Below are 19,094 nucleotides of genomic sequence, written 5' to 3' on the forward strand. Positions count from 1 at the left end.
ATAAATTGCACTGTCCAGTTTATTCAGCCATACTCATTGACACGATTCGTCCCATGATGCATGTCCCTAAAATAGTCTGCCTGAATCTCTGGTCTTATTTAAGATGGTAGGAATTATAAGGTATTCCCTTTATGTATACTTTCAAGTAACTATTATTTATGTTTCAAGTCATTACTTTCCAACCCACTCCAAAGTGAAAACTCAGTTTCTTCTGTATTTTTGAAATACAGCTCAGTGCAGGGGATCTCAGGAGACTGGTCAGAGTCACTCACCATAGGGTCTAAGTCACCTGAGAGAAGTATGAAGTGATAAGGTGTCTCTTCAATGAAGCTGTTACCCAGTACTGTCAAAATTCAGGCATTCCCTTTGACCTAATGGTTTACTTTCTTTTTACGTGATCCCTTTTCCCTTGAACTCCCCAGATGTCACAGCACAGAAGCAGGATCTGTACTCTCATTTATTCTGTTCTTACTAATGTACTTTAAGTGTAAACTTTTCAAGACCTTGAATTGAGACAGTTTATAAGGGATTGCCCCCAGATCTCCAAAACTTAGCTTTCCTGTTTTCTCTATCTGATTAAGAACTTTACTTTTTCAATGAACTAAGTACAGTGTCTCTTTTCCTGGACCTTTTGTGAGGGCTCCCCTAGCAAGAAATGTGTCATATCAAAAGATTTTTCTTGGTTACAGCTCAACAAATTTGGATTTTAATCACATTAGCTTCTTTCAACCCCTCCCCCCCAACCACATACATACACATTTTCTTTTCTTTTATTGTTTTCTCTGTCTCACTCTTGAGTTCTGCTGATCTCCATTAAAGCATCCAAGAAGAAAATGGTCATAAGAGGAATCTTGGTGCTGGTATTGTTTATCAAGGCTGTTCTGATCCCTCAGGAATCATGGTCTATCAAAGGGAAGTGCTGAGAGAATCAAAACTAGGAACAATAAGTTATATGAAAATTGAGGAAATGGACTGTGGGAATTTGCAAGACAATCTTTAGAGAAAAGCATGATAAGTATTATATGGGTCTAAATCTAAATGTATGATAAATAAACTTTGGAGGAGTTCTTTGCTCACCCTAAATTAAAGTAAGACAAATTTACTTTGCAGAAACAAAACTGAGTTGTATATTTATCAAAACTATTGACTTCACATAGCCAGAGATGGGGAGAAATACATTCTGACAGGCATTCATAAGTCATATCTCTGGGTTTTAATTTTTTCTTTCTGCTGAATCAGTAAAGTTAAGAATTTAAAACCTCACATAATCTCTGTGTCTGTGTGTGTGTGTGCATGTACACACATAGATGCAAATGCTAAATAAATCCCTAGATTTGTCCACATAGTCAGATGTTACAATCCTCACCGTGTTTCTGAACACTATACAGAAAAAAATTCCTCTTTTTCATCTACATATACCATCAAAGCTGCATGTTTTCTGAGTGTAGCTTTCTTTCTTATTCCCATGGTATTGGATATTCACAGTATTAATGAAATATGTCTCATAACCACATTCCCAATCTAAGAAGCCTTAAGATAAAAGTTTGTTTATTGCTGAAATCAGCCCAAACATGTCCCTTCTTGCTGGGGACCAGCCTCAGCATGGGTGGGTTATCTCGACGGAGGCGGTGAAGGTGAACAGAAGACAGAGGCCTCAATGCCTGTTCATGCACGTCCTATGCCAGACGCCCCTCAAAGATCGCTCTCTGAGGAGTGACAACTGTTAGGAATCATCATGCGTTTTTATTGAAAATGTGATACATGCAAGTAAAGGGAGAGGGGCTAGTGTTTCAATTAACAGCTCATAAAGTTTTTAACAATAGAGAACATAGATTCTATTCAGGGTTGGATTAAGGGTGGATCTAGTGCAATTCAGGGTTTGATTAAGGGTGGGTCTAGTGCAGTTCCGCAATTGTAGGTGGGTCTCCATGGAATGCAGTTTCGGGAAAGCGGTTCCAGTAAGCAGAGATGATTATCAGCTGATGCGGCGCAGCAGCCATCTTGTGATTACTGGGAATGGTGCTGAGAAAAGAAAATCTCAAGAATAGATATTAGTTCTTATGGATCTTAATAAAGAATGGTACTTATATAGTTTTGTAGGGATCTAAAACTTAATTTGAGGAATCCTAATATATTTATCTATTTCACTTGGAGAGGGCAGAGGTGTCCTGGGCCAGTTTTGGCCTAATCCTATTGTACATAAAGAAAGGATTAAGTTTACCTTAAATGTATTTTGAAGGGCCTTCCAAAGGTCAAGATTACTTCTGCCTAGAAAGAACTTCAGCCCACCCTCTATTGTGACCATGGAGATAAAGCATTGTAATTAATAATAAGTGATCAGAGCAAAAGGGATCAGTCGGGGGACTTCCTGGAAGATTTTATCGCACACTCTGGATGTATAAGAGAGCTATGTAATTCTTTTACAGTAGTATATTGGGGAGTCAGAGGGGGGTCGCTTCCCAGCAAGGCTGCCACAGTTTCTGGAGCAAAATCCTAGGTCGGGTGGGGGTGGGTTGCAGTAGCAGCCTTGCCAACGTACTGAACCGACCAGAAGTGAGGGGGCTCAGACAGATCCTGGGGCCCTGCCAGGTCGGACTCCTCCACCTTCTCATCTAAGTAACTGCAGTACAGGTTTGGACCCGGGGATCCAACACTGCAGCATTACATGGTCTCAGACTTACCTCCATGGGTGTCTTACATTGCTTATATTTTTCCTAGGTCTGGCCCTTAAATATGAAGCAGTTTCTAACCCTAATATATAAAAGGTGAGTCTATTCACTCTCATGAGCTGATACATGAGATCACGGCCACTGAGAACTTTAAACCAGTCTGTCTGCACAATTGAGACCCTGGGATTCTGAGAGTGTGCGTCAGCCCAAGTGCAAAAGCTTGGGAAGTAGGGAAGCTGGTGATTTAGCCCACATTCAGACTGAAACCTGAGCACCTGGGGGCTGTTGGTATAAATCCCAAGGTCCAAAGGCAGATGAGCCTTGAGTTCTGCTGTCCATGGCAACAGAAGTGTGCCTTGCTCTCTCTCTCTCAAAGAAGACCCATTTGTCTTCTGCACGAATTCTGTCTGGCTCTCTTGTTGATTTCATCACATCCACCCACATCAAGGGAGGATCTTCCAAATCCTGTCTACTGTGTTAATCTTCTCTGGACACAGTCCCATGGATCTATTCCAAATAATGCTTTATCTGATTCCTAGGGATTCCTTAGTCCAGCCAAAGTGACACCAAAACTAACCATCCCATACACTAAGAAACTATCTTATCTCATTCAATATTAAAAGGAAATCCATGGTAACCTCAAAATTACAGAACTGAATTTGGGAAACTACATGTAAGCAGATCATTAAATCTGCTGAAAAAAACTAGGTAAGTAGCTGTTCAAGAATTCAAGATTTTGGACCAGCAGTTGGCATAATGGGGATGTCGCTTGACTCCTATGTAGTCAACTATAGTTCAAATCCCGGACCCTGTGGCTTAAACTCAAGGTGGGCACATGTGCGTGTGAGCCCAAGATCCCAAGAGGAGAATGGAGGAGAAAGGATTGTGGTGTGACCATCCACCATGGGGGGGGGTAATTTTTCATTTTCTGTCTCTCTTTCTCTCTCTGTCTTTCTGGCAAGCACACCCACCCTATAGCAAAAACCTCTAAAAAAAAAAAAGACAAAATGTCATGTATCAACCATAATAGTATTATAGAGAATAGTATCATTGATGTAAAAGTGTCCTGAAATGCTGGACAGTATGGTAGGGATATGTTTAGCTTTATAAGAAACTGCCTGGGTGTCTTCCAAAATAGCTATAATATGTTGTATTGCACCAGCACTGAATGAGTCTCTGCTGTTCTATATTCTTGATCCTTACCAACATTTAGATTTTGAAGGTTTTGGATTTTAGCCAGAAAGTCACTTTTTTTTTTTTTTTCCTGAAGAAAATCCATGCACTTGTCAGAAAAACGGAGAGAGACACAGAGGGAGGGAGAGGAGAAAGGACCCCTTCTCTATGGTAAATGGCCACCCTGCAATCCCTTCGTCTGTACCTCTTCGGGGATTCTAGGCATGCATGCACAAGTGCCTGGTGTCTTTCTCAAGCTGCCAGGTCCAAGATCCACCAAACAGTCAGCCATGTGAAACCCAGCTGCCTTAATTACCTACCATACAGCGAGAGCAAGAAGGTCACTTTTAAAAAATGTTTTACTTTCAAATAATTATTGATTCTTAGGAAATTACAGACAGTACAAAGAATTCTGCATGCCCCTTCACCTTTCTTCTCCAAATGTTTATATATTAAGTAACTGTACCATAATACAAAACCAGAAAACCACCTTTGGTACATGTATGTGTACAGTTTTTTTTTTTTTTTGGAGAGGTTTTTGCTATAGGGCGCATGCACTCCCCAGAGAGAGACATAGAGACAGAAAGTGAGAAATCCCCCCCCCCCCATGGGGGATGGTCATGCCACAATCCCTCCTTCTCCTCCATTCTCCTCTCAGGATCCTGGGTACACATGCACACGCACCCAGCATGAGCTCTAAGCCACCGGATCCGGGATCCAAACCACAGTCGACTATGTGGGAGTCCAGCAACATAGCCATTACGCTAACTGCTGGTTCCCATATGTGTACAGTTCAATGCCAATAACCTACACATGTACAGATCCTTGTAACCACCACTGTGATCAGGTGCAGAGCTACCTATTACCACAGAGGTTTCCCCTGTGCTACTTTTTATATTCACAAACCCCTCCCTCTCCACACTATTACCCTTACACCTGACAATCACTAATGTCTTCCCCATCTCTACAGCTGTGTCCTTCTGAGAATGTTAGATAAACAAAATCTACAGTATGTGACTTTCTGAGATGGCAATTTTTCACTTAACATAATACCTTTGAGATCCATCCATTTTGTGGCATTCATTCTTTTTTTATTTCTGAAATGAATCCATAGCATAGTATGGATATACCCTAGTTTGTTTAATTATTTGCATGTAAAATTACATTTTAATTTTTATCAGCTTAGGGTATTATGAATAAAACTGATAAGGAAATTGTCTAAGGTTTTTTTTTTCTTATGTGAACATGAGTTTTCATTTTTCTGATTTAAATATCCTAGAATGTAATTTATGGATCATGTAGTAAATATATTTTCTTTTTTTAAAGAATGATTTGATTTAATTTAATTTATTTATATATTTATTTTAATTTGAACAGAAACAGACATGAAGAGAGAGAAAGTGAGAATGCAAGCTGCCAGGTCCAGGACTAGAACTGTGGTTGGCCATGTGGGATTGTCTGTTTGCATCTGCCCCTGGACTTGGCTTTATCTAAGGAGAAAGCAGAAAGAATGAGAGAGGGACAAAGTAGCAGTGGACACAGGCAACCTGAGCTGAGGTAGCCCAAGCAACTTGTTCCACCCAAACAAACTGAGCACCTTTATTTATAGGGCAAAGCGACATTACATGTGTGTATTTCATGACATTCCATAGATAGGTTGCTGTGTTACAGACAATAAGAAACAGGTAACAAATCTACAAGGGTTTAGACATACTGGGCCAGGTATATCCCATGGTGATAATCCCATCAAGAGAAAACCCCATTATCCTCTTTTCTAATGGAGAGAAGCCTAGCTGCAGGTGTGGGGAAGAAACATAAAGCTAAAGAATCTCTCCATAAGGTGGACACAGCCATGCCTGGAGAATGCCAAAGAATCTCACAGAGGCAGAGCAGGGTTGAACTTTGCTAACTGGGAGTCAAGGTGTTTCCTGAATTCCATCAGACCTGTCTGGTGGAACACCCCTAGCAATTTCCACCTTTTGCTCTGCCTGCAGCAAGGGTCAAGGAAAGGTCAAGTTGCAAGGTTCTGTCAAAGCCCAAAGGGATAGTTGGTGTTTGCTCAGAGCATGTCCCCACACCTTACTCAGAGCCTCTCTGTAAACATGTCCCTACAAGTATCCAGTGCCTTAAACACCATACCACTTGATGTTCCCAATGGTATGTTTATCAAGTTGCCAGGACTAGGATTTTTTTTTTCCTTAAAAGATTAATTTAACTTTATTTATTGATTTGATTTGTTTAATTAAATGTGACCAGGGAGGGACAGAGTAAGAGAGAAAGAGAGAAAGAAATTGAGAAAGCAAGCTGTCAGGTCCAGGACTCAAACCACAGTAGCCATGTGGGAGTCCAGTGTCCTTAACCACCATACCACTTGCTGGCTGTGAAATACTTATGTAGTTATTTTGCATTTTCATCAATATTTGGCATTGCCAGTTATTTTTTTCTTTTCTGGCTGTTTTAATAAGTGTTTAGTGATATCTCATGTTCTTAATTTGCATTTCCCTAATGCTCAATGATGTCAAGTATCATGATGTGCTTGGATATCATCTAATGAAATGTCTCCATATGCCTTTTGCTCATTTTATAACTAGCTTTTTTTTTTTTTTTTAACTGTTAAGTTTTGGCAGCTCTTTTTATATTCTTGCCCTTTGTGATACATGTGGTTTGCAAATATTTTCTCCCTATTTGTAGCTCACCTTTTTCTTTTTTTTTTAATTCAGTTTGTTTATTCCTTTCATGACAGTGAGTGAGAGAGAAAAAGACAGAGAAATAAGGACCATCAGGGCCACACACTGAGCTCCTCCCTGGCTTTCTCAGGCAGTCAGGTCATGGGTGTGCGCCTGCTGTGTGCTGGGGAGCCAGGAAACCAAATCCTTGGTCTTCCAGAGGGACCCAACTTTCCTTGAGCAGCAGGGTATTGTTGTTTTGCATTGCTGACCCACTCTTTTATTATTTCTTTACAGAATATTTTACAGAACAAAAGTGTTTGATTTTGATAAAGCCCACTTTATTCATTGTTTTATTACAAATTTTGCCTTTGGTGTTAGGCCTAAAACCTCTTTGACAGGCACTAATTGGTCTTCCAGAGGGACCCAACTTTCCTTGAGCAGCAGGGTATTGTTGTTTTGCATTGCTGACCCACTCTTTTATTATTTCTTTACAGAATATTTTACAGAACAAAAGTGTTTGATTTTGATAAAGCCCACTTTATTCATTGTTTTATTACAAATTTTGCCTTTGGTGTTAGGCCTAAAACCTCTTTGACAGGCACTAATTTCTAAATATTTTCACCTATGTTTTGTTATATTTGCATTTAAGCATATGATCTATTTTGAGTATTTCTTTGTATAAGATGTGAGAATGTGTGTAGTTTCTTTTTCTTTTCCCTTTTCACACTATAAATAGCCACTTCCTTCATAGCTTAAAAAGACTGTCTCACCATGGAATTGCTTTGCACCTTTTTTAAAACATGAGTGGTTGTAGATCTATTTCTGGAGTCTCTGTACTGCTCCATGAATCTCTGTGCCTATACCTCCACAAATATCAGTCTTTATAAATATTGCTTAAACGATTCTTAAATTTGGTAAGAATGACTCACAGTTGATCAAAATATTTGATCTAGTTCCCCTGGTTTTTCATATAAATGTTAGAACAACTTTGTCTGCAATTACTAGAAATGTTGCTGGGATTAATATAAAAATGGATTGAAATCTCGATATCAATTTGAAGTGAACTGCCATCTTTATGGCAGTAAGTCTTTCTGTTTATTTAGATCTTTTACTTTTTTCATCAGGATTTAAGCATATTGCTCTGGTACCTTGTTCTGTTAAAGTTACAGTTAAGTGTTTCCTTTTTTTTTTTGAGTGATTTTAAAAGGTATTGTATTTTTAATTGTAACATTTCTGCATTGCTGCATAAAGAAATAAAATTGATTTTTTAATTTTGTTTTTGCTATAAGGCGCACGTGCTCATCAGAGAGAAAGAGAAAAAGAGAGAGAGGGAAAGTGAAAAAGTACCCCCAGCGGGGATGGCCACTCTGCAAGTCCTTCTCCATTCTCTTCTTGGGATTTGGGTACACATGCATACAGGTCTGGCGTGTTTTCCATGTCACCAGGTCCAGGACTCCAACAGTGAAGGCAGTCATGTGCAATCCAGCTGCCTTAACCACCTTACCATCTACTGGCCTAAAATTGACTTTTTGGTTGTTTGTTTATTTTAAATCCTGCAACTTTTATAAACTCCCTTATTGGTTGTGGCAAAAGAAGAAAAACATTTATTTAGTCTTTCATCATTAAGCATGAATTTAACTGTAAGATTTTTATACAAGTTATTTATCAAGTTGAGAAACTTCCTTCTATTTCTACTTTTCTAAGGGGTTTTATTATGAGTAAGTATTGAATTTCCTCAGTTATTTTTTGTGCCTCAGTTGACAAAATCATATTTTTCTTTATTACCTTAAAGTAACGGATGTTGTGTATTTGCCAGAGGGCATGCATGTTCACCAGAGAAAGAAAGAGAAAGGTGAGAAAGCAACCCCCTTCTCCATTTCCTCCTTTCAGGATTTGAGTGCACATGCACATGCACCCAGACTGTCCAGGATTTGAACTACAAGTTGGCCATTTGGGATCAGCCACTTTAACTACCATGGTATTAGATGACCCTTTTTTCTGGATTTCACTGTTGATTTGTGCCTTTTTTCTGCTTTAGTGTGTACATTCAGTTCTAAAAATATTTTTTCTAAGGACTGCTTTTGGTATGTCCCACAATTTTTGAAATGTATTTTCACTTTTCATACAGTTCAATAGATATATTTTTCCCTTTAAGACAGTCTTTTTGACACATGGATTACTTAGATATTGTTTAGTTTCTGAGTGTCTGGACTAGGATCAGTTATCTTTTTGTTATCAGTTTCTCATTTAATTCTCCATATCCAGAGAACAGTCTGTACAATTTAAATTCTTTAATATTTTTGAGGTCCATTTTTTGCCTTAGCATATGATATATCTTGGTAACGGTTTTATGGACACTTCAAAAGAACATATTCTGCTTGTTTGGTGAAGTGTGTGTCTGCTGACAGGCCATGTATGATAGAGGAATGACTTATAAAGTTCCAGGGTTATTGGTATGTCACTGGCCTACTAAATTGAACAACCCTGGAATGCCTACCTTGAATCTATCAACTATGTGAGATAACAAGTTAGAGAAAAAGCAAAGTAGATTAGATTTCTTGACACCAGCTACAGAAACCATCTTCATGGAAGTACTTATGATATGTATGATTATTTTTAGGAGGTTTATGCCTTAGGACATGTGTGCTTGCCGGAGAGAGAGAGTCAGTGAGAGGAAGAGTGAGAAATCACCCCCCAGTTGGATGGTCATGCTGTAACTCCTTCTCCTCCATTCTCCTCCTGGAATCTTGGGCACACATGCACAATGGGCTCAGTATGAATTTCAAGCCCTCAGGTCCAGGACTCAGACTACAGCTGGCCAAGTGGGAGTCCAGTGACATAACCACTATACCATTCACTGTTCAGTCAAAACGTTTACAAACCTTTGCAAAGCATAGTGTGTGAATTAGTGTGATTTCTGGAGCTAGTGTGCCTGGTCCAAACACAGTCTCTGCCTCTTACTAGTTGTTCTTAGAAGAGTTTAAATTGCCCTTTGCCTCCATTTCTCAACTATAATACAGGACATAATACTGATATACTTCTCAGGCTTATAAGAGCACTAATGTTTCTAAAATATGTAAACTAATGTATTAATTTAGCCTTCAATTTATGTTAGCTATTTATTATCTTTGTTTACCCCGACAGATAACATGATTCAGACCTAGGCAGAGTGGTGCATATTTACAATCCCAGTTGTATAAGAGGCTAGACAGAAGGATATAAAGTTTGAGACCTGCTTAGGCAACATAGGAGACTATGTCACCAGAAGAAATTTTCTATGTGTTCATGGAGAGTTTTTTGTTGTTGTTGTTTTGTTTTGTTTTGCTATAGGGCACGTGTGCTCGCCAGACAGACAGAGTACAGAGAGACAGAAAGCAAGAAATCACCTCCCAGGGGGGATGGCCATGCCACAATCCGTTCTTCTCCATTCTCCTCTAGGGATTTTGGGCACTAGAAACCAATAATCTTTTATTGTCTCCATAGTTTTGCCTCTTCTGGAATGTCATATAGTTGGACTAATAAAGTATTTAGTATTTTCAGATAGGCTTCTTCTACTTAATAAATTTATTTAAGTTCCCTTCATGTCTTTCCATAGCTTGACAGCTCATTTCTCTTTTTATAAAGTATTATTGTAATTTTGTGTATAGGAAGAAAACAGGCAATTGATCTGAAAAGAGTATGTTCAGTAAGAAGACAAATGGCCCAAAGACTTATTTTTTAAATGTTGCAAATCAAAATAGCAAAGAGGTATCACTGCAACCCCATCAGAACGGGTATGGGATCAAAGAAAAAAGAATAAAAAGTACTAAAAAGACTGTGGAGAAAGGAGAACCCTCCTCTGTTGGTGGGAATGTCAATTAATACAGTCACAGTGAAAAACAATAAGAAGGTTTTCAAAATCCAAAAATAGAATTAAAATATGACCCAGTAGTCATGCAGCTGGATGTATATTCAAAAGATAGAGAACTATTTTGTGGAAGAGATATTTGCACTCCTATATTTATTGCAGCATTATTCACAATAACTAAGATGGAATTGACCCATGTTCCCAATGACTAATGTATGGATAATGAAAGCGTGGGGAACCAGCGATTAGTGTAATGGCTATGTCGATGGACTCCCATGTAGTCAACTGTGGTTCATGTACTGGACTGGCTGGCTTAAAATTCAATCCAGACACATGTGCGTGTGTGCTCAAGATCCTGAGGGGAGAATGGAGAAGGGATTGCGGTGTGGTCATCCCCTCTGGGGAGTTATTTCTCACTTTATGTCTCTGTCTTTCTCTGTCTGGTGAGTGCATGTGCCCTATAGCAAAAACCTCTCAAAAAAATAAAATAAAAAGTGTGGCATGTATACACAGTGGAATACTATTCAGCCATAAAGAGAAATAATGAATTCATGATATTTGAGGAAAAAATAGACAAGCTTAGAAGACATAATGCCAAATTAAATAACTCATTCTATGAAAGCTAAGTGTTGCATGTCCCTACTTAACTAATATCTATACACACTCATTAGCAAAACTTAAAAATAGGTAGAGAAAGTAATAGGAGTTACTAGGAGCTGGATGGGAACTGATGGAATGGGAGAAACTAGTCAAAAGATACAAGAATGCATGTAATAAAGTAAAATGGAACAGTGTACCACAGGAAAAAATATGTCACTGACAATTTAATATATACTTTCAAAAAACCAGTAGACTGAATTTTGAATACAATGTGATTTTCAATATTGAAGATGGTGAATGTGTTTATATTCTTGATTTGATGTTTATGCATTGTTAAAAAAAATCATATTGTAGGCTGCCTCTTTCAGATCAGGTGTCCTGGCGGCCTGAGTAGTGCTGGGAGGAGTTTTCCACAGAGCTGGGGAAAGTTACTCAAGCAGAGGGAGACAGGGTCCTATCCAGACTGAGGTAAATCTGTGGAATGAATAGAGGCCCAAGCACTTATTGGTGGCACTAGCAGAGGCCCCAGTAAAGTCCCAGGCCAGGCCTCTGTGTTCCTATGCAGAACCTGGCAGTTGGTGAGCACCGCTCAGAGTTCTGGAATTCCTAGTTTGATTTTTCATAGCGTTGCCGAGGAGAGAGTTCCAGGATGTTTGGCCAAATTGGCCAGCAGAGCTGGACTCTTCTTGGAGAGGACACTGTTGTCTTCTCAACCTGCAGTGATGTCGTCCTGGTTTGGCGGCCTCGGCTCCTGCTTGAGGCAGTCTCTGGATCAAGTAGGGGGCAGCCTGGCTTCCTTCACCGGGCAGATTTCAGACTTTACAAAGGAGTTGTTTTTGGAGGCCATGGAGGACGTGGAAGCACAAGGACCTCCTTCTATGAGAAAGATACATTTGGATTCAGAATTACATGGCTTAAGGCTTAATTTACAGGCAAAAGGACAAGAACTTAATGAGAGTATTCATGAAAGGGAAATACTGAGAGCTCAGTTAGAAGAATTGGACAAACAGAACCAAGAAGCTACCAAGCACATAATTTTGATCAAAGAGCAGCTGTCAAAACAAAAAAACCAAAGGAGATGGAATCATCAGTCAGCTGAAGCAAGATCTTGATGATGAAAAAAAGAGAGTTCATCAACTTGAAGATGATAAAATGAACATCATTAAAGATTTAGTCATGCAGAAAGAACAGTTAAGTCAAAGTGAACTTACTATAAATGATTTGAATTTAACTAAGCAGAAACTTGAGGATAAAGTAGAATATTTAGTTGTTCAGCTAAACATATCACAAAACAATAATGAAAGCATTCAGAAAGAGAACCTTGAACTCAAGGAACACCTTAGACAAAGTGTGGACAAGCTTTCTAGAGTCAGGAATGAACTAAATCAGTCTGCTCAAGATTCCAACAGTAATTCTGAAGATGACTTACTTAAAGAAAAGGAAGCTGAAGTTAGAAACTTAAAGAAAAATCTCTCAGAAATAGAAGAGCTGAATGAAAATTTAAAGAAAGTTGCTTTTGATCTCCAAATAGAAAATGAGAAGTTGGTTTTAACAGTGGAAGATACAAGACATCAATTGGAAAAATCCATTGCTAGTAACAATCAGATTTTGCTGGAAAAAAAACACCATTGTGGAGACTCTAAAAAAGGAAAAAGGACAGTTAGAAATAGAATTGTGTCAGGCTGAAAAGAGGCTGTTGGAAGAGGCAGGCAGGTATGAACAAATGATTGAGGAACTGTCAAATACACATCATTTAAAGACCTCTGCCTTACACCTGGAACATAAGCGTTTAATTAAACTCAGTCATGAGAAAGCCCTTGGAATTGCAAAACTCAGGCAGTGTGTTGAGCAAGTGAATACCAATTATAAAGAAACTAAGGACATTTTGACATCTAGTTTAGAAGAGCAGAAGCAATTGACAGAACTTATGCACAAGAACAAAATTTTAATTGAAAACCTTCAAGCAACAAGTTCAGAGCTGCAAGAGAAATTAGATCAACCTTCTCAGGCCTTAAGAAAAAGTGAGATTTTAATGAAGAACATAAAAGAAAATGATAGAAGTCTTGGGTTCATGAAAGAAGAAAAGAATCATCTTCAAGAAGAACTGGAACCATTCAGGGAGCAGCAGAGCCAAGTACTACCTGTGACCGAACCTCAAACTTTTGATAGTATTACAGAACTAGAATCTGAGGGTTCATGTCTGAACACAATCAAGGATCATCTTGAAGAGGAAACTCAACATCATCAAAAGACAATGGAAGATCAAAACCAAAGTGAGCTGCAACTACTTCAGTCTTTACTGGAGCAGAAGATGGAAATGGATGAGTTCAGATACCAACATGAGCAAATGAATGTCACATACACCCACCTCTTTTTAGAGAAAGATGAGGAAATCAAGAATTTGCCAAAAACAATTGAACACATTAAGACCCAGTTGCATGAAGAAACACAGGATGTTCAGAAAGAGAATTCTGATATTTTCCAAGAAAGTAAAGTTCAGAGACTTAATACAGAAAATGGAAGTGAAAAGCATCATTTATCTAAACCTGAAACTGAAAGATTACTGGAAGGGATAAAAGAGCGAGAACTAGAGATTAAACTACTAAAGGAAAACAATATTTTAAGTAGAAAGATGGATCAGCTGTCTAAAGATGAGGTTGGTAAACTCACTCAGCTTATCCAGCAGAAAGATTTGGAGATTCAAACTCTGGATGCCAGAATCTCTTCGGCTTCTTATACCCAAGATGTTTACCTTCACCAACAAATGCAGGCCTATGCTATGGAGAAAGAAAACATTTTAGCTGTTTTGAATGAGAAGTCTAGGGAAAACAGCCATCTGAAAAGAGAATATCACCAAATGATAGATACAGTTTTTGCCAAAGAAACTGCCCTTGCCAAGCTACAAGAAGAAAATACAAAATTGTCTGCTAGGTTTCAAAGTAGTGGCCAAGATATGGTTAAAGAAACCCTTCAGAATTTATCACGTATGGTTCGAGAAAAAGACATTGAAATAGATGCCTTAAGTCAGAAATGTCAGACTCTATTGGCAGTTTTGCAGACATCCTGCACTGGTCTTGAGGCCATAGGTGTCAGTAGTAATCAGTTTGAGGAGCTCCTACAGGAGCGCGGTAGATTAAAACAACAAGTAAAGAAGATGGGTGAGTGGAAACAGCAGGTGATGACCACCTGCTGTTCAAAACATGCAACATGAATCAGCCCATGTTCAGGAGGAACTTCAGCAACTTCAGGCACAAGTTTTGGTTGACAGCGATAATAATTCAAAATTACAAGAAGACTATACTGGCCTGATCCAAAGTTATGAGCACAATGAAACCAAACTCAAAAATTTGGATCAGGAAGTAGCAAAAAATTCACTTCAGCATTGGGCAACTTTGGAACACCAAGGATGATCTTTTAGGAAAACTCTGTGTCCTTTCAGCCCAGCTCAATTTAGGATCATTGCATTCAGAGTCTCTTAAAGCTACCTAAACTGATGTACTCAGTGAGTCTAATCCATTGTTTCAACAAGAGATAGAACAGCTAAGAAAATCACTACAGGAAAAAGATGCAACAATTAGAACTCTCCAGGAAAATAACCAAAGACTGTCAGATTCCATTGCTGCCACTTCGGATGAAGCAAATGCTGCATTGGACTCAGCAAGACTTACAGAACAGTTAGATCTAAAGGAAGAACAACTTGAAGAGCTTAAAAGGCAAAGTGAGCTCCGACAAGAAATGCTGGATGATGCACAAAAGAAATGGATGAGCTTAGTAAAGAGCACAGAAGAAAAAGTGGACAAAGTTCTAATGAGAAACCTCTTGATTGGACACTTCCACATACCAAAACATCAGCGTCATGAAGTGTTACAATTAATGGGGAGCATCCTGGGTATCAAGAGGGAGGAAATTGAGTTGTTAAATCAAGATCATGGTAGTGTTGCCCATGTGGATGCCTGGATGGCTTGGAAGAGGATCTCTCACCAGATACTTAACCTCTGAGGCCTGATCTCCAGCCCTGCAAGCTCTACATTTCTGCTGTTCATAAGATACTCAGGCTCCTGTATTTTGCTACAACAGCCCCCAAGAACTAAGACACCACCCGTCAGTGATCGGAAAAGTACTCAGTCTGGTTCCTGGCCAGTCTTCTACTACCCTGAGTGAGAAGTCCCTTTTGCATGAACTCTCTGAGGGAGCAGGGCCTCTATAATCCCTACTCGCACAACCACTACCTTCTGTCCCAGGAGACTGGATTCTTGTGTCCTAGAAAAAACAGCAGACTTAGAGACGTTGTCAGAGATCCTGGCAATCCTGCTTGCTTCTGTCACAGACATGACAAAAGACTTAAATAGCTGTAACTATTTTAAGTCTAGGAAATAAGGTATCATATATTTAATAATGAATAATTTAAAACAAGCTAATAAAGTAGTTATTAGTAGCTTTTCATTTGAAATGTATACACTTCCTTAGTTCTGCATAAATTTTATTTTTAAATGTTGTGTTTATGATTTATTTTATATAAATTCTTATAGTAAAGTAACTTCAAGTAAAAAAAAAAAAAAAAGTGCCAGAAATGAGCCCTGAGCCCACAGTCAATTAGAGGTTTTGGCAATTAGGGGAAGTCCAGGGTTAGCAGACTGGACTGTCATTTTCTTGTAATGAGAATCCCAAGACAGTAATGCACAAAAAGTTGATCAATTATGCATTAGTAATTAGGTAAAAATATTTCTAATATGATTAATAAGATAACATAGAAACAGCTATTGAATCTGGCACTACAAGACTAATAAGAAAGACAAGAATGATTTCAGTTAAAAGTGTAGGCTGTCTCCTGATCTGTATACATTCACGAAAGAATGGGAGGAGATGAAGCTGACAAAATAGTGAACATTTTGGGACCAGCAGTTAGCGTAATGGCTATGTCAATGGTCTCCCATGTAGTCACCCGCGGTTCGTGTCCCAGACCCGGTGGCTTAAAACTCACACCGAACGCGTGTGCGTGCGTGCCCAAGATCCTGAGAGGAGAATGGAGGAGAAGGGATTGCGGTGTGGCCATCCCCTCTGGGGGGTGATTTCTCGCTTTCTGTCTCTCTGTCTGTCTGACACATGCATGTGCCCTAAAGCAAAAACCTCTCAAAACAAAAAACAAACAAAAAAAACCCAAACAGTGAGCATTTTTAAGAATCTTTGTCAAATTAGATGTGAAAATCCATTCCCAGAATTGAAATCAGGGAGCAAGAAATTACTGCATTCTATGTCCTTACTGAATCATCCACTACAGAGGGAACCTTATAGTACATTGTATAAAGGTATTTGTAATATACCACGTCATTAAAATGATTACCCAGGACATAAAAATACATTCTACAAATCAATTAGCAAAAGAATAATCAATCAGTTAGTAAAGTAATATATTTATCTGAGGGAAAAAAGTGATGAAGGCAAAAAGAAGTATTCTATAGCAAGATACATACATGACACATAAATATACAAAAAATTGTTGATAAAAATTACTCATCAGGAAAATGGAAATGAAGACCACACTGGAAAGATAATAACAATGTCAAAATGTGTTGTTTGTGGACAAGGACATGAAACAATGTTTTATCAATATGCTGCTAATGGAAATAAAAATTGATAGGATCCCTGGGCCAGCATGTGGCATGGTAGTTAAGATGTTGGAGTCCCACTGGGGACTGGTCAACTATGGTTCGAATCTCAGACCTGGTGGCTTAAAAATCATGTACGCGTGCCCAAAAATCACAGGAGAATGGAGAAGAAGGGACTGCAGTGTAGTTAACTCTCTCAGAGGGTGGTTTCTCACTTTTCTTCTCTCTGTCTCTCTCCAGTGAGAGCATGCAGCCTATGGCGAAAAAATGAAAAAAAATTAATAAATTGATAGGATCATTTTGGAGAACTACTCGATGTGATGAAGTAACATTGAAAATATGCATATATTATAGTACTGCTTTCTTTTTTTTGGAGAGGTTTTTGCTATAGGGGCATGCACTCACCAGAAAGATAGAGAGAGACAGAGAGACAGAAAGCGAGCAATCACCCCCCCAGGAGGGATGGCCCCGCCACAACCCCTTCTCCTCCATTCTGCTCTCAGGATCTTGGGCATGCTTGCACATGTGCCCGGCGTGAGTTTAAACCACCGGGTCTGGGACTCGAACCACGGTTGACTACATGGGAGTCCAGCAACATAGCCATTTTTCCAACTCCTGGTCCCAATAAATCACATTTTAAATGCTGTCAAAATGGCCTTCACTTAGATTTTCTGAGCAATGTATTTTTTCTAAATTGGCTCTCTCTTCTTGTATGTTTATGCACTGTCATTATGAGTTTCATCTAACTCTGAGTCTTTGCTTAGCAAATTGTATACCATTTCTCTCCTGAGCTTTACAATAAAATGCATGCTTATATTGGGTTTTGGTCAATAAGAGCAGAGGAGGCAGTGTCACAGATACAGAGACCAGAGTTATGATACAGAAGTCAAGTAAGATAGGTGTGTTTGGCATGATCATAATTGTGTCAGCACAGAAACTGTTATAAAGGTCATTAGAGTCATATTCCTACAGGAAACAGTCACTTCCTGATGATTTTCTGTGCTGACCATGCTGTGAAGTAGCACAACAGGCCACCTTATGAAAGTGACCAGCCTCTAAAAAAACTTGGCAGTCCCAAAGATCAGCTTATTTGAAGTTAAGTCCATGTGCATTGATGACCAGTGTGCATGTTTGTATGAGGGGCCTGCCTTGGCCAGACTAATTCCATCTTGTCAATCAGAATTGTCTTTCTCTCAGGTTAGCAGGTGGCATGGTGGTTAAGGCACTGAATTCCCACATGGTCATATGCATGATTCGAATCCTGGACCCAGCAGCTTGAAAATCACACTGATATATATGCATACATATGTGCCCAAAATTTCAGGGGAAGAAGGAAAAGAAACAAATGTAGCATGGCTATCTCCCCTGGGGGGTGATTTTTCATTTTGTCTCTCTCTGTCTGTTGCTCTCATCCAGTCAGCCCATACTCATTATGGCAAAACATTTGAAAAAAAGTCTTTCTGTTTTTCTCTCAGCCTAATAAAACTCTGTTTAAATTAGCTCTTAGAAATTCTGAGGAGCCCAACGATGAATCTGGAGCTTGAAATAATGAGAAACATTCTGCCCCACAGTCCTGAAATGCCTATTTCTAAAATGAATTGCTTGATTATACAGCTAAAAATTGACCTGACCTGTGCTTTTCTATACATACCTGTTAGCCCCCCTCCCTGCTCCAGCTGCTTCTTTCCCCTATAAAAGCATCTGTAATTATCTGACCAGTTAAAAAGTTCTTACTTGTCTTCCTGGTGTAGCCACACAGTAATAATTCTTTTTTCTTTCTCATCCACAAACATGTCCCTCTGTTTTGTTGGTCAGCAAAGAGAGGATCAGATCTGCTTTGGGTCTCTGGACCAGGCATGGGCCCCCTTGTCCTACAGTATGCAACTGACACACTCAAAATGCACAAAATCAGAAATTATCACACTACAAAACCCTTTACAAAAGAAAACAGAAAATTTACACACACACACACTTCTCCAGTGTCTCTTGTGAGACTCATCTTTGTAACTCTGGAATTGGGAACTCTGAATTTGGTGTCAGGACAGGTAGGGTTATGATGAGGTCATAGGCAGCCCCCTGCTCACCCCTACCCTTGTCTCACTGCCCAGCACAGCACACTGGGAATCTGATCCTTGACTAGGTGGGAGTCAGCATACAGCAGATGCTCCCCTTCTCTGTGCAGTCTGAGTAAAAGGCTTGCTGGTTCCCCCACTGGGTCTCCAGGTGAACAGGGAAGTCTCTGCATAAGTACAGGTGGTTCTCTACCTGATGGCCATGGCCATCAGCACTTTGCTGTCTCATGCACAGCAAGACAGCTCTAGATGCTGCACCTGGACACACTGAGGTATTTTCCCCCAGCATGACAGCAGTCTCACAGAAACCTGACAGAAACTCTGCCAGCCCTCCATATGAAAGAACCTGGTCTAGGGGGACAAGGAAATATTATCAGTGCCATCTCTGCCATGAGTGCAGCGGGGATGCTCCACAGAAGGCATGGTGCCAGCAGCTTGGAAAGCTCATACCCTGCATG

The 19,094-nt window shown here is 39.4% G+C and overlaps 1 pseudogene; it reads left to right on the top strand.

Moving 5' to 3' along the window:
• The first annotated feature begins 11,680 nt into the window (after window positions 1–11,680).
• On the top strand, window positions 11,681–14,957 carry LOC102500708 (thyroid receptor-interacting protein 11 pseudogene; annotated as a pseudogene).
• The last annotated feature ends 4,137 nt before the right edge of the window (window positions 14,958–19,094 follow it).

The sequence above is a fragment of the Tupaia chinensis genome, unplaced genomic scaffold (assembly GCF_000334495.1).
Source record: "Tupaia chinensis unplaced genomic scaffold, TupChi_1.0 Scaffold000331_1, whole genome shotgun sequence".
NCBI classification, from domain to species: domain Eukaryota; kingdom Metazoa; phylum Chordata; class Mammalia; order Scandentia; family Tupaiidae; genus Tupaia; species Tupaia belangeri.